We start from the raw sequence: 21,329 nt of genomic DNA, 5'->3' as shown, positions 1-21,329 counted from the left end.
GGGACTCTCCTGGATCTGGTGACTCTGGCCAGCAAGTTGGCCTCACCTGGACTTGGTGAGTGGGGTCACCACCTGGGCCTCACCCATACCTGGTGACTCAGTTTCACACGTGGGCCTCTTGGACCTGGTGAATCTCGTCCTTACCTGGTCCTCTCCCAGACCCGGGGACTCTGGTCACCACCTCGCCTCACCTGGACCTGGTGAATCTGGTCCCCATCTGGGCCTCACCCAGTCCTGGTGACTTTGTTCCCCACCTGGACCTGATTGCTGTGGACTCTCTCTTGGCCTCACCTGGAACTGGTGACTCTGATCCTATCTGAGCGTCACCAAGCCCTTGTGACTCTGGTCCTCACCTGGGCTTCATTGGTACCTGGTGACTCTGTTCCACACCTGAGCCTCACCTGGATATGATGACTCTGGAACCTCTCTGGGCCTCACCCTGACCTGGTGACTCTTGTCCCCATCTGGATGTCAACTGGACCAGGTGATTCATGTACCCCTCTAATACTCAACTGGATCTGGTTACTCTGGACCTCAACTGGGCCTTTCCTGGACCTAGTGAATATGCTCCAACTGGGCCTCATTTGGATCTGGTGACTCTGGTCACTTCCTGGGCATCATCGGGACATGGTTCAGCTGCATGGCCTTCAGGTTGGCCTCACCTGGACCTGGTAACTCTGGTCCCTACCTGGGCATCATCGGGACATGGTTCCTGTACATGGCCTGCAGGTTGGCCTCACCTGGACCTGGTGAGTGGGGTTGGCACCTGGGCCTCACCCATACATGGTGACACAGGTCCCCGTGGGCCCAGTATGACCTGGTGATCTCGTCCTTACCTGGTCCTCACCCGCACCTGGTAACCCTGATCACCACCGGGGAATCACCTGGACCTGGTGAATCTGGTCCCCATCTGGGCCTCACCCAGTCCTGGTGACTTTGTTCCCCTCTGGATCTGATTGCTGTGGACTCCTTCTTGGCCTCAACTGGAAGTGGTGACTCTGATCCAACCTGGGCTTCACCCAGATCTGGTGACTCTGGTCCTCACCTGTGGACCATTATGACCTGGATACTCTGTTCCACACCTGAGCCTCACCTGGACATGATGACTCTGGATCCCCTCTGGGCCTCACCCTGACATGGTGACTCTGGTCCCCATCTGGATGTCACCTAGACTAGGTGAATCTGGTACCCCAAAGGGCTCAAATAGACCTGGTGACACTGGTCCTCAACTGGGTGTCACCGAGACCTAGTGAATATGCTCCCCACCTGCGCCTCATCTGGACCTGGTGACACTGGGTCTACCTGGGCATCATCGGGACATGGTTACTCTGTTTCCCACTGGGACTGACCTGATCCTGGTAACTCTGGTCCTTACTTTGGCCTCTTCGGTACCTGGTGACTCTGGCTCCACCTGGGCCTCACCTGTAACTGGTGACTCTGATCCAAAGCATGGCCTCTCCTGACCTGGTGACTGTGGTTCCCATCGGGACCTCACCTGGACCTCATGTCTCTGGTCCCACCTGGGCCTCACCAGGACCTGGTGTCTCTGGTACACACCTGGGTAGCATCAGGATATGGTTACACTGTTCACTAACAGTGACCCAGCCGGACCTATTAACTCTGGTCTTCACCTGGGCCACACCTGGACATGGTGACATTCGTTCCCACCTGGGTCTCACCTGGAAATGGTGAGTCAGATACCCACCTGGTCCTAACCTATAACTGTTGATTCTCGTTCCCACATGGACATCATGTGGACCTGGTGGCTGCGGTGTTTCTAGTTTGTCATGTACCTTGTGACACTGGTCCCCACGAGGGCCTCACCGGGACCTGGTGAGTGTGGTTGCCACCTGCACCTCACCTGGACCTGGTGATTCTGGTCTGCACCTGACACTACCCTGGATCTGGTGACTGTGGTCCCCACCTGGGCTTCACCTGGATTTGGGGACTCTCGTCCCCATGTGAGGCTCACCAGGCCCTGTTGACCATGGTCCTCAACTGGGCAAAATTGGGACGCGGTGACTGTGTTCCACAACTGGACCTCACCTGGACCACGTGACTCTGGTGCCCCTCTGGGTCTCACCATTCCCTAGTGACTGTGAACCCCACTTTCCCCTGACTTAGACCTGCTGGCCCTGGTTGAAACCTGCGCCTGAACTCGAACTGTTGACTCTGGTTCTTTCAAGGGCCTCCCCTGTAACTGGTGATCCTGGACCGAACCTGGGCCTCACCTTGACGTGGTGACTCTTGTCACCATGGGGACTCACCTGGACCTGCTTACTGTGTTCCACACCTGGGCCTCAAATAGACCTGTTGACCATGGTCCCCTAGCCGGCCTCACATGGACCTGTTGCCTCTGATCCCCACCGGGGCCTCACGTGTACCTTGTAACTCTGGTCCTCACCTGGGCCTCATCTGGACCTAGTTACTCTGGTCCCCACCTGGGCTTCACCTGGATCTGGAGACTCTGGTCCCCATCTGGACTTCACCTGGATCTGGTGACTCTGGTCCCAATCTGGACCTCTCCTGGACTTGGTGTCTCTCTTGCCCACTTTGACCTAACTCAGAACTGCTGAATCTTGCCCCACCTATTACGCACCCAGACCTGGTGACTCTTGTCCCTAGCTATTCCTCAATTCGACCTGATGAATCTGGTCCTCACGTGGACCTCACATTTACCTGGGACTCAGCTGGAAAGAGTGGCTCTGGTTCCCACTAGGGGCTCACCTGATACTGCTGAATGTGGTGTTATTCTATGCCTCACCAGAACCTAGTGATTCTGTTCCCCATCTGGGCCTGCATGGCCTTAGTGACTCTGGTCCTCACTCAGGCATCATTGGGACCTGGATACTCTATTCCACACCTGGGCCTCACTTTTACCAGGAACCGCTGGTCCCATTCTGGGCCTCAAACTAAACTGGTTACTCTGGTTCCCCCTCTTAACCTCACCCTTACCTGGTGACTCTGGTCACCCCTTGGGCCTCCCCTGGGCCTGGTGACTCTGGCCTGCAGGTTGGCCTCACCTGGACTTGATTAGTTGATGCCACCTGGGCCTCACCCATACCTGGTGACTCAGGTCCCCACATGGGCCTCTTGGACCTGGTGAATCTGGCCCTTACCTGGACTTCTCCCAGACCCGGGGAATCTGGTCACAACATGGGCCTCACCTGGACCTGGTGAATCTGGGTCCATTTGGGCCTAACCCAGTCCTGGTGACTATGTTCCCCAACTGGACCTGATTGCTCTGGACTCTTTCTTGCCCTCACCTTGAACTGGTGACTCTGATCCTATTACCTAGTCCTCACCTGGAACTGGTAAATCTGGTCACCACCTCGGCATCACCTAGTCCTGGTGACTTTGTTCCCCACGTGGACCTGATTGCTGTGGACACCTTTTGGCCTCACATGGAAGTGGTAACTCTGATCACAACTGGGCCTCTCCCAGATCTGGTGACTCTGGTCCTCACCTGGGCCTCATCTGGACCTAGTGACTCTGGTCCCCACCTGGGCTTCTCCTGTATCTGGTGACTCTGGTCGCCACCTGGATTTCACCTGGAACTGGTGACTCTGGTCCATACCTGAACCTCTCCTGGACCTGGTGACTCTGGTCCTCACCTGGGCCTCATCTGGACCTAGTGACTCTAGTCCCCACCTGGGAATCACCTGGACCGGGTGAATCTGGTCCCCATCTGGGACTCCACCAGTCCTGGTGACTTTGTTCCCAACCTGGACCTGATTGCTGTGGACTCCTTCTTGGCCTCACCTGGAACTGGTGACTCTCATCCTAACTGGGCCTAACTCAATCTGCTGACTCTTGTCCTCCCCTGTGGACCATTATGAACTGGATACTCTGTTCCACACGTGAGCCTCACCTGGACATGATGACTCTGGATCCACTCTGGGCCTCACCCTGACGTGGTGACTCTGGTCCTCATGTGGATGTCACCTAGACCAGGTGAATCTGGTACCCCTCTAGGCCTCCACAAGACCTGGTGACTCTGGTCCTCAACTGGGCCTCACCGGGACCTAGGGAATATGCTCCCCAACTGTGCTTCATTTGGACCTGGTGACTCTGGTTCTACCTGGGCATCATCGGGACATGGATACTGTATTCCCCACTGGGACTGACCTGATCCTGGTAACTCTGGTCCTGATTTGGCCTCTTCTTTACCAGGTGACTCTGGATCCACCTTGGGTTCACCGGTAACTGATGACTCTGATCTTAAGCATGGCCTCACCTGACCTGGTGACTGTGGTTCTCATCGGGACCTCACCTGGACCTCATGTCTCTGGTCCCAACTGGGCCTCACCAGGACCTGGTGTCTCGATACCCACCTTGGTAGCATCAGGATACGGTTACACTGTTCACTAACAGTGACCCAGCCGGACCTATTAACTCTGGTCTTCACCTGGGCCACACCTGGACATGTTGACACTGGTTCCCACCTGGGTCTCACCTGGACATGCTGAGTCGGATCCACAACTGGTCCTCCCCTGTAACTGGTGATTCTCGTTCCCACATGGACATCATGTGGACCTGGTGGCTGCAGTGTTTCTAGCTTCTCATGTACCTCGTGACTCTGGTCCCCACCAGGGCCTCACAGGGCCCTGGTGAGTGTGGTTGCCACCTGGACCTCAAGTGGACCTGGTCATTCTGGTCTGCACCTGAGACTACCCTGGATCTGGTGACTGTGGTCCCCACCTGGGCTTCACCCTCTTTGGGGACTCCGGTCTCCTTCTGGGCCTCACCTGGCCCTGTTGACCATGGTCCTCAACTGGGCAAAATTGGGACCCGGTGACTGTGTTCCACAACTGGACCTCACCTGGACCAGGTGATTCTGATCTACCTCTGGGTCTCACCGAACCCTAGTGACTGTGAACCCCACTTTGGCCTGACTTGGACCTGCTGACCCTGGTTGCCACCTGCGCTGACCTCGAACTGTTGACTCTGGTACTTTCAAGGGCCTACCCTGTATCTTGTGATCCTGGTCCCCACCTGGGCCTCACCTGGACGTGGTGACTTATGTCAAAACCGCGTACTCACCTGTACCTGCTCACTGTGTTCCACATCTGGGCCTCAAGTAGACTTGTTGACCATGGTCCCCAAGCCGGGCTCACATGGACCTGTTGCCTCTGATCCCCACCGGGGCCTCACGTTTACCTGTAACTCTGGTCTCCACCTGGACTTCACCTGGATAGGATGACTCTGGTCCCCTTCTGGACCTCTCCTGGACCTGGTGACTCTCTTTCCAACATGGACCTCACCTGGATCTGGTGAATCTGGTACTCAGTTTGTCCTCACATGGACCTGGTGTCTCTCGTCCCCACTTTGACTTAACTTAGAACTGCTGAATCTTGCCCCACCTATGCCGCACCCAGACCTGGTGACTCTTGACACCAGCTATGCCTCAATTCGACCTGATGAATCTGGTCCTCACGTGGGCCTCACATGGACCTGGGACTCAGCTGGATAGAGTGGCTCTGGTTCCCTTAAGGGGCTCACATGATACTGGTGACTATGGTCTTATTCTATGCCTCACCAGGACCTAGTGATTCTGTTCCCCATCTGGGCCTGCATGGCCCTAGTGACTCTGGTCCTCACCCAGGCATCATTGGGACCTGGATACTCTATGCCACACTTGGGACTACCTTTGACCAGGGACCTCTGGTCCCATTCTGGGCCTCAAACTAAACTGTTTACTCTGGTTCCCCCTCTGGGCCTCACCCTTACCTGGTGACTCTTGTCACCCTTTGGGCTTCAACTGGGCCTGGAGAATCTGGTCCTTAGCTGGTCCTCACCTGGATCTGGTGAATGGTCGCCATCTGGGTCTCACCTGGACTTGGTGAATCCTGTTGCCACCTGCGCCTTACCTGGACCTTGTGACTGTGGTCCCACCTGGACCTCTCCTGGATCTGGCGGCTCTGGTTCCCATAAGGGACACTCCTGGACCTGGTTCCTGTGGTCTCCATCTGGCCTCACCTGGAACACAATGACTCTGATCCATATTTGGGCCTCTCCTGGACCTGTTGACTCTGGTCCTTACCTGGGCATCATTGGGACCTGGATACTCTCTTATATAACTTGGCCTCACCTGGACCTGGTGAGTGTGGTCCCACCGGGGCCTCACCTGGACGAGGTGACTGGTTCCCCCAGGGACCTCACCTGGACCTGGTGACTCAGGTCCTCATATGGGCATCATGGGACCTGGTTTCTCAGTTCCACATCGGGGCCTCACCTGGACCTAGTGATTCTCGTCCGACCTTGGGACTCACCCTGACGTGCTGACTCTGTTCCCCACCTGGATATCACCAGAACCGGGAGACTCTGGTCGACCTCTGGGACTCACCCGGAGCTGGGGACTCTGGTCCTCAACTGGGCCTAAACAGGACCTGGTGAATCTACACCTCACTTAGGCCTCGTCTGGACCATGTGACTCTTTTCCCACCTGGCATCATTGGGACATGGTTACTCTGTTCCCCACCTGGGCCTCACCTGGACATGATAACTTTGCTCCACACTTTGGCCTCAACTGGTCCTGATGACTCTGATCCCCCCACCTAGGCCTCAATCTGGACCTCGTGACTGTGGTCCCCACCTGGGTCTCACCTGGACCTGGTAACACTCGTTCCCACATGAACCACACCTGGACCTGGTGACTGTGGTGTTTTTGTAGACTCACATTTACCTGGTGACTCCGGTCCCCACTAGGGCCTCACATGGATCTGGTGACTCTGGCCTGCAGGCTGGCCTCACCTGGACCTGGTGAGTGGGGTTGCCTCTAGGACCTCACCCATTCCTGGGGACTCTGTCCCCACGTGGGCCTCTTGGATCTGGTGAATCTGGTCCTTACCTGGTTCTCTCCCTGACCCGGGGACTCTGGTCACCACCTGGGCCTCACCTGGACATGGTGAATCTGGTCCCCATCTGGGCCTCACCCAGTCCTCGTGGCTTTGTTCCCCACCAGGACCTGATTGCTGTGGACTCTTTCTTGGCCTCACCTGGAACTGGTGACTCTGATCCTATCTGCCCGTCACCCAGACCTGGTGACTCTGGTACTCACCTGGGAATCATTGGTACGTGGTGACTCTGTTCTATACCTGAGCCTCACCTGGATATGATGACTCTGGAACCTCTCTGGGCCTCACCCTGACCTGGTGACTCTGGTCCCCATCTGGATGTCACTTGGACCAGGGGATTCTGGTACCCCTCTAGGCCTCAACCAGATATGGTGACTCTGATCCTCAACTGGGCCTCACCTGGACCTAGTGAATATATTCCATCTTGGCCTCATTTGGACCTGGTGAATCGGGTCCCTACCTGGGCATCATAGGGATATGGTTCCACTGCATGGCCTGCAGGTTGGCCTCACCTGGACCTTGTAACTCTGGTCCCTCCCTGGGCATCATCGGGACATGGTTCCACACATGGCCTGCAGGTTGGCATCACCTAGACCTGGTACGTCTGTTCCCTACCTGGGCATCATCGGGACATGGTTCCACTGCATGGCCAGCAAGTTGTCCTCCCCTGGACCTGGTAAATCTGTTCCCTACCTGGGCATCATCGTGACACGGTTCCTCTGCATGGCCTGCAGGTTGGCCTCACCTGGACCTGGTGAGTGGGGTTTCCACATGGGCCTCACACATACGTGGTGACATAGGACCCCAAGTGGACCTCACTTGGACCTGGTGAATCTGATCCTTACCTGGTCCTCACCCAGAACTGGTAACTCTGGTCACCACCTGGGAATCACCTGGACTGGGTGAATCTGGTCCCCATCTGGGCCTCCCCCAGTCCTGATGACTTTGTTCCCCACCTGGAACTGATTGCTGTGGACTCCTTCTTGGCCTCACCTGGAACTGGTGACTCTCATCCTAACTGGGCCTAACTCAATATGCTGACTCTTGTCCTCCCCTGTGGACCATTATGAACTGGATACTCTGTTCCACACGTGAGCCTCACCTGGACATGATAACTCTGGATCCCCTCTGGGCCTCACCCTGACGTGGTGACTCTGGTCCTCATGTGGATGTCACCTAGACCAGGTGAATCTGGTACCCCTCTAGGCCTCCACTAGACCTGGTGACTCTGGTCCTCAACTGGGCCTCACCGGGACCTAGGGAATATGCTCCCCAACTGTGCCTCATCTGGACCTGGTAACTCTGGTTCTACCTGGGCATCATCGGGACATGTTTACTGTATTCCCCACTGGGACTGACCTGATCCTGGTAACTCTGGTCCTGATTTGGCCTCTTCTGTACCAGGTGACTCTGGATCCACCTTGGGTTCACCGGTAACTGGTGACTCTGATCCTAAGCATGGCCTCACCTGGTGACTGTGGTTCCCATCGGGACCGCACCTGGACCTCATGTCTCTGTTCCCAACTGGCTTCACCAGGACCTGGTGTCTCTGGTACCCACCTTGGTAGCATCAGGATACGGTTACACTGTTCACTAACAGTGACCCAGCCGGATCTATTAACTCTGCTCTTCACCTGGGCCACACCTGGACATGTTGACACTGGTTCCCACCAGGGTCTCACCTGGACATGGTGAGTCGGATCCCCACCTGGTCCTCACCTGTAACTGGTGATTCTCGTTCCCACATGGACATCATGTGGACCTGGTGGCTGCAGTGTTTCTAGCTTCTCATGTACCTCGTGACTCTGGTCCGCACCAGGGCCTCACAGGGACCTGGTGAGTGTGGTTGCCACCTGCACCTCAAGTGGACCTGGTCATTCTGGTCTGCACCTGAGACTACCCTGGATCTGGTGACTATGGTCCCCACCTGGGCTTCACCTGCTTTGGGGACTCCGGTCTCCATCTGAGCCTCACCTGGCCCTGTTGACCATGGTCCTCAACTGGGCAAAACTGGGACCCGGTGACTGTTCAACAACTGGACCTCACCTGGACCAGGTGATTCTGGTCTCCCTCTGGGTCTCACCGAGCCCTAGTGACCATAAACCCAACTTTGCCCTGACTTGGAACTGCTGACCCTGGTTACCACCTGTGCCTCACCTCGAACTGTTGAGTCTGGTACTTTCAAGGGCCTCCCCTGTACCTTGTGATCCTGGTCCCCACCTGGGTCTCACCTGGACATGGTGACTCATGTCACAACCGCGTACTCACCTGGAGCTGCTTACTGTGTTCCACATCTGGGCCTCAAGTAGACATGTTGACCATGGTCCCCAAGCCGGCCTCACATGGACCTGTTGCCTCTGATCCCCACCGGTGCCTCACGTGTACCTGGTAACTCTGGTCCTCACCTGGGCCTCATCTGGACCTATTGACTCTGGTCCCAACCTGGGCTTCAAGTGGATCTGGTGACTCTGGTCCCCTCCTGTACTTCACCTGGATCTGGTGACTCTGGTCCCCACCTGGAACTCTCCTGGACCTGGTGACTCTCTTTCCAACATGGACCTCACCTGGATCTGGTGACTCTGGTCCTCAGTTTGGCCTCACCTGGACCTGGTTTCTCTCGTCCCCACTTTGACCTAACTCAGAACTGCTGAATCTTGCCCCACCTAGGCCGCACCCAGACCTGGTGACTCTTGTCCCCAGCTGTGCCTCAATTTGCCCTAATGAATCTGGTCCTCACGTGGGCCTCACATGGACCTGGGACTCAGCTGGATAGAGTGGCTCTGGTTCCCACAAGGGGTCACCTGATACTGGTGACTGTGGTCTTATTCTATGCCTCACCAGGACCTAGTGATTCTGTTCCCCATCTGGGCCTGCATGGCCCTAGTGACTCTGGTCCTCAACCTGGAATCATTGGGAACTGGATACTCTATTCCACACCTGGGCCTCACTTTGACCAAGGACCTCTGGTCCCATTCTGGGCCTCAAACTAAACTGGTTACTCTGGTATCCCCTCTGGTACTCACCCTTACCTGGTGACTCTGGTCACCCTTGGGCTTCACTTGTACCCGGTGAATCTGGTCCTTAGCTGGTCCGCACCTGGATCTGGTGACTGGTCGCCACCTGGGTCTCACCTGGACTTGGTGAATCCTGTTGCCACCTGCACCTCACCAGGACCTTGTGACTGTGGTCCCACCTGGACCTCACCTGGATCTGGTGGCTCTGGTTCTCATATGGGGCTCTCCTGGACCTGGTTCCTGTGGTCTCCAATCTGGCCTCACCTGGAACACAATGACTCTGATCCATATTTGGTCCTCTCCTGGACCTGTTGACTCTTGTCCTTACCTGGGCATCATTGGGACCTGGATACTCTCTTATATACCTGGGCCTCACCTGGACCTGGTGAATGTGTTCCCACCTGGGCCTCACCTGGACGAGGTGACTGGTTCCCACAGGGACCTCACCTGGATCTGGTGACTCAGGTCCTCATATGGATATCATGGGACCTGGTTTCTGAGTTCCACATCGGGGCCTCACCTGGACCTAGTGATTCTCGTTCCCCTCTGGGCCTCACCCTGACGTGCTGACTCTGGTCCCCCCCTGGATATCACCAGAACCGGGTGACTCTGGTCCCCCGGGGACTCACCCGGAGCTGGGGTCACTGGTCCTCAACTCGGCCTCAACAGGACCTGGTGAATCTACTCCTCACTTATGCCTCGTCTGGACCTTGTGACTCTTTTCCCACCTGGCAACAATGGGACATGGTTACTCTGTTCAGCACCTGGATCTCACATGGACATGATAACTTTGCTCCGAACTTTGGCCTCAACTGGTCCTGATGACCTTGGTCCCCCAACCGAGGCCTCAATCTGGACCTGGAGACTGTCGTCCCCACGTGGGTCTCACCTGGACCTGGTGACTCTCGTTCCCACATGAACCACACCTGGACCTGGTGACTGTGGTGTACTTGTAGACTCACATTTACCTGGTGACTCCGGTCCCCACTAGGGCCTAACCTGGATCTGGTGACTCTGGCCTGCAGGTTGGCCTCACCTGGACTTGGTTAGTGGGATGCCACCTGGGCCTCACACATACCTGGACTCAGGTCCCCACGTGGGCCTCTTGGACCTGGTGAATCTGGCCCTTACCAGGTCTTCTCCCAGACCCGGGGAATCTGGTCACAACCTGGGCCTCATGTGGACCTGGTGAATCTGGTCCCCATCTGGGCCTAACCCAGTCCTGGTGACTAAGTTTCCCACCTGAACTGATTGCTCTGGACTCTTTCTTGGCCTCACTTGGAACTGGTGACTCTGATCCTATCTGTGCGTCACCGAGACCTGCTGACTCTCGTCCTCACCTGGGCATCATTGGTACCTGGTTACTCTGTTCCACACCTGAGCCTCACCTGGACATGATGTCTCTGGGACCTCTCTGGGCCTCACCCTGACCTGGTGATCTGGTCCGCATCTGGATGTCACCTGGACTAGGGGATTTTGGAACCCCTCTAGGCCTCAACCAGATCTAATGACTCTTGTCCTCAACTGGGCCTCATCTGGACCTAGTGAATATGCTCCATCTGGGCCTCATTTGGACATGGTGACTCTGGTCACTCACTGGGCATCATCGGGAAATGGTTCCACTGCATGGCCTGCTGGTTTGCCTCACCTGGACCTGGTAACTCTGGTCCCTACCTGGGCATCATCAGGACATGGTTCCTCAGCATTGCCTGCAGGTAGGCCTCATCTTGACCTGGTGAGTGGAGTTCCCACCTGGGTCTTACCCATGCCTGGTCACACAGGTCCCCACGTGGGCCTCACTTGGACCTGGTGAATTTGGTCCTTACCTAGTCCTCACCCGGAACTGGTAAATCTGGTCACCACCTGGGAATCACCTAGACCTGGTGACTTTGTCCCCACCTGGACCTGATTGCTGTGTACACCTTCTTGGCCTCACCTGGAAGTTGTAACTCTGATCCTAACTGGGCCTTTCCCAGATCTGGTGACTCTGGTCCTCACCTGTGGACAATTATGACCTGGATACTCTGTTCCACACCTGAGCGTCACCTGGACATGATGACTCTGGATCCCCTCTGGGCCTCACCCTGACATGGTTACTCTGGTCCCCATCAGGATGTCACCTAGACCAGGTGAATCAGGTACCCCTCAGGGCATCAACCAGATCTGGGGCCTCTGGTCCTCAACTGGGCCTCACCTGGACCTAGTGAATATGCTCCATCTGTGCCTCATTTGGACCTGGTGACTCTGGTCCCTACGTGCGCAACATCGGGACATGGTTCCACATAATGGTCTGCAGGTTGGCCTCTTCTTGACCTGGTAACTCTGGTCCCTACCTTGGCATTATCGGGACCCGGTTACTTTGCATGGCCTGCAGGTAGGCCTCACCTGGACCTGGTGAGTGGGGTTGCCACTTGGGCCTCACGCATACCTGGTGACACAGGCCCCTACGTGGGCCTGACTTGGACCTGGTGTATCTGGTAATTCTGGTCACCACCTGGGAATCACCTGGACTTGGTGAATCTGGTAACTCTGGTCACCACCTGGAATCACTTGGACCTGGTGAATCTGTGTCCCCATTTGGGCCTCACCCAGTCCTCGTGAATTTTTTCCCCACCTGGACCTGATTGCTGTGGACTCCTTTTTAGCCTCACCTGGAACTGTTGACTCTGATCCTAACTGGGCCTCACCCAGATCTGTTGACTCTGGTCCTCACCTGTGGACCATTATGACCTGGATACTCTGTTCCACACCTGAGAATCACCTGGACATGATGACTCTGGATCCCCTCTGGGCCTCTCCCTGACATGGTGACTCTGGTCCCCATCTGGAAGGCACCTAGTCCAGGTGAATCTGGTACCCCTCTATGCCTCAACTAGACCTGGTGACTCTGGTCCTCTACTGGGCTTCAACGGGACGTAGTGAATATGCTCCCCACCTTCGCCTCATCTGGACCTGGTGACTCTGGCTCCACCTGGGCCTCACCTGTAACTGGTGACTCTGATCCTAAGCATGGCCTCACCTGACCTGGTGACTGTGGTTCCCATAGGGACCTCACCTGGACCTCTTTCTCTGTTCCACCTGGGCCTCACCAGGAACTTTTGTCTCTGGTTACCACCTGGGTAGCATCAGGATATGGTTACACTGTTCACTAACAGTGACCCAGCCGGACCTATTAACTCTGGTCTTCACCTGAGCCACACCTGGACATGGTGACACTGGTTCCCACCTGGGTCTCACCTGGACATGGTGAGTCGGATCCCCACCTGGTCCTCACCTGTAACTGGTGATTCTCGTTCCCACATGGACATCATGTGGAACTGGTGGCTGTTTTCTTTCTAGCTTCTCATGTACCTCGTGACTCTGGTCCCCACCAGGGCCTCCCCGGGACCTGGTGAGTGTGGTTGCCACCTGCACCTCCCCTGGACCTGGTGATTCTGGTCTGCACCTGAGACTACCCTGGATCTGGTGACTGGGGTCTCCACCTGGGCTTCACCTGGATTTGGGGACTCCGGTCCCCATCTGGGCCTCACCTGGCCCTGTTTACCATGGTCCTCAACTATTCAGAATTGGGGCCCGGTGACTGTGTTCCACAACTGGACCTCACCTGGACCAGGTGACTCTGGTCACCCTCAGGGTCTCACCGTGCCCTAGTGACTGTGAACCCCACTTTGTACTGACTTGAACTTGCTGACCCTGGTTGCCTCCTGCAACTGACGTAGAACTGTTGACTCTGGTTCTTTCAAGGGCCTCCCCTGAACCTGGTGAACCTGGTCCCCACCTGGGCCTCACCTGGACGTGGTGACTCTTGTCACCACCTGTTACTCACGTGGACCTGGTTACTGTGTTCCACGCCTGGGCCTCAAGTAGACCTGTTGACCATGGTCCCCAAGCCGGCCTCACATGAACCTGTTGCCTGTGATCCCCACCGGTGCCTCACGTGTACCTGGTAACTCTGGTCCTCACCTGGGCCTCTTCTGGACCTAGTGACTCTGGTCCCAACCTGGGCTACACCTGGATCTGGTGACTCTGGTCCCCGTCTGGGTCTCACACCGTCCTGGTGACTTTGTTCCCCTCCTGGACGTGATTGCTGTGGACTCTTTCTTGGCCTCACCTGGAACTGGTGACTCTGGTCCCTATCTGGATGTCACCTGGAACAGGTGATTCTGGTACCCCTCTGGGCCTCAACCAGATCTGGTGACTCTGGTCCTCAAATGGGCCTCAACTGGACCTAGTGAATATGCTCCATCTGGGCCTCATTTGGACCTGGTGACTCTGGTCCCTACATGGGCAACATCGGGACATGGTTCCACATAATGGTCTGCAGGTTGGCCTCTTCTTGACTTGGTAACTGTGGTCCCGACCTGGGCATCATCGGGACACGGTTCCTCTGCATGGCCTGAGGTTGGCGTCACCTGGACCTGGTGAGTGGGGATGCCACCTGGGCCTCACCCATACCTGGTGACACAGGTCCCACGTGGGCCTCACTTGGACCTGGTGAATCTGGTCATTACCTGGTCCTCACCCGGAACTGGTAACTCTTGTTACCACCTGGGAATCACCTGGACCTGTTGAATCTGGTCCCCATCTGGGCCTCACCCAGTCCTGGTGACTTTGTTCCCCACCTGCACCTGATTGCTGTGGACTCCTTCTTGGCCTCACCTGGAAATTGTGACTCTGCTCCTAACTGGGCCTCACCCAGATCTGGTGACTCTGGTCCTCACCTGTGGATCATTATGACCTGGATACTCTGTTCCACACCTGAACCTCACCTGACATGATGACTCTGGATCCCCTCTGGGCCTCACCCTGACCTGGTGACTCTGGTCCCCATCTGGATGTCACCTGGTCCAGGTGATTCTGGTACCCCTCTAGGCCTCAACCAGTTCTGGTGACTCTGGTCCTCAACTGGGCCTCAACGGGACCTAGTGAATATGCTCCATCTGGGCCTCATTTGGACCTGGTGACTTTGGTCCCTCCCTGGGCATCATCGGGACATGGTTACACAGCATGGCCTACAGGTTGGAATCACCAGGAGCCGGTAACTCTGGTCCCTGCATGGGCATCAGCGGGACACGGTTCCTCTGCATGGCCCAAGGGTTGGCCTCACCTGGACCTGGTGATTGGGGTTTCCACCTGAGCCACCTAGGCCGAACCCAGATCTGGTGACTCTTGTCCCCAGCTATTCCTCCCCTGTACCTGGTGACCCATGCACCCACGTGGGCCTCACTTGGACCTGGTGAATCTGGTCCTTACATGGTCCTCACCTGGAACTGGTAACTCTGGTCACCACCTGGGAATCACCTGGACCTTTTGAATCTGGTCCCCATCTGGGCCTCACACAGTCCTGGTGACTTTGTTCCCCACCTGGACCTGATTGCTGTGGACACTTTCTTGGCTACACCTGGAAGTGGTGAGTGTGATCCTAACTTGGCCTCATCCAGATCTGGTGACTCTGGTCCTCACCTGTGGACCATTATGATCTAGATACTCCGTTCCACACCTGAGCCTCACTTGGACATGATGACTCTGGATCCCCTATGGGCCTCACCCTGACATGGTGACTCTGGTCCCCATCTGGATGTCACCTAGACCAGGTGAATCTGGTACCCCTCTAGGCCTCAACTAGACCTCGTGACTCTGGTCCGCAACTGAGCCTCACTGGGACCGAGTGAATATGCTCCCCACCTGCGCCTCATCTGGACCTGGTGACTCTGGTTCTACCTGGGCATCATCGGGGCATGGTTACTCTATTCCCCACTGGGACTGACCTGATCCTGGTAACTATGGTCCTGACTTTGGCCTCTTCTGTACCAGGTGACTCTGGCTCAACAGGGGCCTCACCTGTAACTGGTGACTCTGATCCTAAGCATGGCCTCACCTGACCTGGTGACTGTGGTTCCCATCGGGACCTCTTCTGGACCTCATGTCTCTGGGCCCTCCTGGGACTCACCAGGACCTGGTTTCTGTGGTTCCCACCTGGGTAGCATCAGGATATGTTTACACTGTTCACTAACAGTGACCCAGCCGGACCTATTAACTCTGGTCTTCACCTGGGCCACACCTGGACATGGTGACACTCGTTCCCACCTGGGACTCACCTGGACATGGTGAGTCGGATCCCCACCAGGTCCTCACCTGTAACTGGTGATTTTCATTCCCACATGGACATAATGTGGACCTTGTGGCTGCAGTGTTTCTAGCTTCTCATATACATCGTGACTCTGGTCCCCACCAGGGCCTCACCGGGACCTGGTGAGTGTGGTTGCATCCTGCACCTCACCTGGACCTCGTGAATCTGGTCTACACCTGAGACTACCCTGGATCTGGTGACTCTGGTCCCCACCTGAGCTTCACTTGGATTTGGGGACTCCGGTCTCCATCTGGGCTTCACCTGGCCCTGTTGACCATGGTCCCCATTTGGGCAAAATTGGAACCCGGTGACTGTGTTCCACAACTGGACCTCACCTGGACCAGGTGACTCTGGTCCCCCTCTGGGTCTCACCGTTCCCTAGTGACTGTGAACCCCCTCTATGGCCTGTCTTGGTCCTGCTGATACTGGTTGCCTCCTGCGCCTGACCTCATACTGTAGACTCTGGTTTTTCAAAGGCCTCCCCTCGACCTGGTCATCCTGGTCCCCACCTGGGTCTCACTTGGACGTGGTGACATTGTCACCATCGGGGACTCTCCTGGACCTGCTTACTGTGTTCCACACCTGGGCCTCAAGTAGACCTGTTGACCATGTTCCCCAGGACGGCCTCACATGGACCTGTTGACACTGCTCCCCACCGGGGCCTCACTTGTACCTGGTATCTCTGGTCCCCACCTTGACCTCATCTGGACTTAGTGACTCTGGTCCCCACCTGGGCTTCACCTGGATCTGGTGACTCTGGTCCCCACCTGGACTTCACCTGGATCTGGTGACTCTGGTCCCCACCTGGACCTCTCCTGGACCTGGTGACTCTTTCCAACATGGACCTCACCTGGATCTGGTGACTCTGGTCCTCAGTTTGGCCTCACCTGGACCTGGTGACTCTCGTTCCCACATGAATCACACCTGGACCTGGTGACTGTGGTGTTCTTGTAGACTCAATTTTACCTGGTGACTCTGGTCCTCACTAGGGCCTCTCCTGGATTTGGTAACTCTGGCCTGCTGGTTGGCCTCACCTGGACCTGGTGAGTGGGGTTGCCACCTGGGCCTCACCCATACCTGGTGACTCAGGTCCCCACGTGGACCTCTTGGACGTGGTGAATCTGGTCCTTACCTGGTCCTCTCCCAGAACCGGGGACTCTGGTCACCACCTGGGCCTCGCCTGGACCTGGTGAATCTGGTCCCCACCTGGGCCACGCCCAGTCCTGGTGACTTTGTTCCCCACGTGGACCTGATTGCTGTGGACTTTTTCTTGGCCTCACCTGGAACTGGTGACTCTGATCCTATCTGGGCGTCACCCAGACCTGGTGACTCTGGTCCTCACCTGGGCATCCTTGGTACGTGGTGACTCTGTTCCACACCTGAGCCTCTCCTGAACATGATGACTCTTGAACCTCTCTGGGCCTCACTCTGACCTGGTGACTCTGGTCCCCATCTGGATGTCACCTGCACCAGGTGATTCTGGTATCCCTCTAGGGCTCAACCAGATCTGGTGATTCTGGTCCTCAACTGGGCCTCACCTGGACCTAGTGAATATGCTCCATCTGGGCCTCATTTGGACCTGGTGTCTCTGGTCATTATATGGGCATCATCGGGACACGTTTCCTCAGCAGGTCCCAAAGGTTGGCCTCACCTGGACCAGGTAAGTCTGGTCCCTATGTGGGCATCATTGGGACATGGTTCCTCTGCATAGCCTGCACTTTGGCCTCACCTGGACCTGGTGATTGGGATTTCAACCTGGGCCTCACCCATACCTGGAGACACAAGTCCCCACGTGGGCCTCACTTGGACCTGGTGAATCTGGTCCTTACCTGGTGCTCACCTGGAACTGGTAACTCTGGTCACCACCTGGGAATCACCTGGACCTGGGGAATCTGGTCCCCATCGGGGCCTCACCCAGTCTTGGTGACTTTGTTCTCAACCTGGACCTGATTGCTGTGGACTCCTTCTTGGCCTCACTTGGAACTGGTGACTCTGATCCTAACTGGACATCACCCAGATCTGCTGACTCTGGTACTCACCTGTGGACTTTTATGACCTGGATATCTGTTCCACACCTGAGGCTCACCTGGACTTCATGACTCTGGATCCCCTCTGGGCCTCAGCCTGACATGGTGACTCTGGTCCCCATCTGGATGTCACCTAGACCAGGTGAATCTGGTACCCTTCTAGGCCTCAACTTGACCTGGTGACTCTAGTACTCATCTGGGCCTCACTGGGACATAGTGAACATACTCCCCACCTGCGCCTCATCTGGACCTGGTGACTCTGGTTTTACCAGGGCATCATCAGGAAATGGTTACTCTATTCACCACTGGGACTGAACTGATCCTGGTAACTCATGTCCTGACTTTGGCCTCTTCTGTACCAGGTGACTCTGGCTCCTCCTGGGCCTCACCTGTAACTGGTTACTCTGATCCTAAGCATGGCCTCACCTGACCTGGTGACTGTGGTTCCCATGGGACCTCACCTGGACCTCATGTCTCTGGTCCCACCTGGGCCTCACCAGGACCTGGTGTATCTGGTACCCACCGGGGTAGCATCAGGATATGGTTACACTGTTCACTAACAGTGACCCAGCTGGACCTATTAACTCTGGTCTTCACCTGGGCCACACCTGGACATGGTGACACTTGTTCCCACCTGGGTCTCACCTGTACATGGTGAGTCGGATCCCCACCAGGTCCTCACGTGTAACTGGAGATTCTCGTTCCCACGTGGACATCACGTGGACCTGGTGGCTGCATTGTTTCTAGCTTCTCATGTACCTCGTGACTCTGGTCCGCACCAGGGCCTCACCGGGATCTGGTGAGTGTGGTTGCCACCTGCAACTCACCTGGACCTGGTGAATCTGGTCTGCACATGAGACTATCCTGGATCTGTTGACTGTGGTCCCCACCTGGTCTTCATCTGGATTTGGGGACTCCAATCCGCATCTGGGCCTCACCTGGTCCTGTTGACCATGGTCCTCAACTGGACAAAATTGGGACCCGGTGACTGTGTTCCACAACTGGACCTCACCTGGAACAGGTGACTCTGGTCCCCCTCTGGGTCTCACCGTGCCCTAGTGACTGTGAACCCCACTTTGGCCTGACTTGGACCTGCTGACCCTGGTCGCCACCTGCGACTGACCTCGAACTGTTGACTCTGGTTCTTTCAAGGGCCTACCCTGGACCTGGTGATCCTGGTCCCCACCTGGGCCTCACCTGGACGTGGTGACACTTGTCACCACCGGGGACTCACCTGGACCTGCTTACTGTGTTCCTCACCTGGGCCTCAAGTAGACCTGTTGACCATGGTCCCCAGGACGGCCTCACATGGACCTGTTGCCACTGCTCCCCACCGGGGCCTCCCTTGTACCTGGTATCTCTGGTCCCAACCTTGACCTCATCTGGACCTAGTGACTCTGGTCCCCAGCTGGGCTTCACCTGGATCTGGTGACTCTGGTCCCCACCTGGACCTTTCCTGGACCTGGTGACTCTCTTTGAACATGGACCTCACCTGGATTTCATGACTCTGGTCCCCTCCTGGACCTCACCTGCATCTGGTGACTCTAGCCTGCTGGTTGGCCTCACCTGGACCTGGGGAGTGGGGTTGCCACCTGGGCCTCACACATAGCTGGTGACTCAGGTCCCCACGTGGGCCTCATTTGGACCTGTTGAATCTGGTCCTTAGCTGGTCCTCTCCCAGCCCCGAGGACTCTGGTCACCACCTGGGAATAACCTGGACATGGTGAATCTGGTCCAAATCTGGGCCTCACCAAGTCCTGGTGACTTTCTTCACCACCTGGACCTGATTTAGTAGACACCTTCTTCTTCTTCTCAGTCACCTGGAACTGGTGACTCTGATCCTATCTGCATGTCACCCAGATCTGGTGACTCTGGTCCTCACCTGGGCATCATTGGTACCTGGAGATTCTGTTCCACACCTGAGCCTCACCTGGACCCGATGACTCTGGAACCACTCTGGGCCTCACCCTGACCTGGTGACTCTGGTCCCCATCTGGATATCACCTCGATCAGGTGATTCTGGTACCCTTCTAAGCCGAACCAGATATGGTGAAACTGGTCCTCAACTGGGCCTCACCTGGACCAGGTGACTCTGGTCCCCCTCTGGGTCTCACCGTGCCCTAGTGACTGTGAACCCCACTTTGTACTGACTTGGACCTCCTGACCCTGGTTGCCACCTGCGCCTGACCTCGAACTGTTGACTCTGGTTCTTTCAAGGGCCTCCCCGGGACCTGATGATCCTGGTCCCCACCTGGGCCTCACCTGGACGTGGTCACTCTTGTCACCACTGGGGACTCACCTGTACCTGCTTACTGTGTTCCACACCTGGGCCTCAAGTAGATCTGTTGACCATGGTCCCCAAGCCGGCCTCACATGGACCTGAGGCCTCTGATCCCCACCGGGGCCTCACGTGTACCTGATAACTCTGGTCCTCACCTGGGCCTCATCTGGACCTAGTGACTCTGATCCCCACCTGGGCTTCACCTGGATGTGGTGACTCTAGTCACACCTGGACCTCTCCTGGACCTGGTGACTCTCTTTCCAACATGGACCTCAACTGGATATGGTGACTCTGGTCCTCAGTTTGGCCACACCTGGACCTGGTGTCTCTCGTCCCCACTTTGACCTAACTCAGAACTGCTGAATCTTGCCCCACCTAGGCCGCACCCAGTCCTGGTGACTCTTGTCCCCAGCTATGTCTCATTTCGACCTGATGAATAAGTTACTCACGTGGGCCTCCCATGGACCTGGGACTCAGCTGGATAGAGTGGCTCTGGTTCCCACAAGGGGCTCACCGGATACTGCTGACTGTGGTCTTATTCTATGCCGAACCAGGACCTAGTGATTCTCTTCCCCATCAGGGCCTGCATGGGCCTAGTGACTCTGGTCCTCACTCAGCCATCATTGGGACCTGGATACTCTATTCAACACCTGGGCCTCACTTTGACAAGGCACCTCTGGTCCCATTCTGGGCCTCAAACTAAACTGGTTACTCTGGTTACCACTCTGGGTCTCACCCTTACCTGGTGACTCTGGTCACCCCTTGGGCTTCACTTGGGCCTGGTGAATCTGGTCCTTAGATGGTCCGAACCTAGATCTGGTGACTGTTCGCCTCCTGGGCCTCTCCTGGACTTGGTGAATCCTGTTGCCACCTGCGCGTCACCGGGACCTTGTGACTGTGGTCCCACCTGGACCTCACCTGCATCTGGTGGCTCTGGTTCCCATATGGGGCTCTCCTGGACCTGCTTCCTGTGGTCTCCATCTGGCCTCACCTGGAACACAATGACTCTGTTTCATATTT

The sequence above is a fragment of the Canis aureus genome, chromosome 31 (genome assembly GCF_053574225.1).
Source record: "Canis aureus isolate CA01 chromosome 31, VMU_Caureus_v.1.0, whole genome shotgun sequence".
NCBI lineage: Eukaryota > Metazoa > Chordata > Mammalia > Carnivora > Canidae > Canis > Canis aureus.
Note: the sequence above shows the minus strand (reverse complement) of the source record.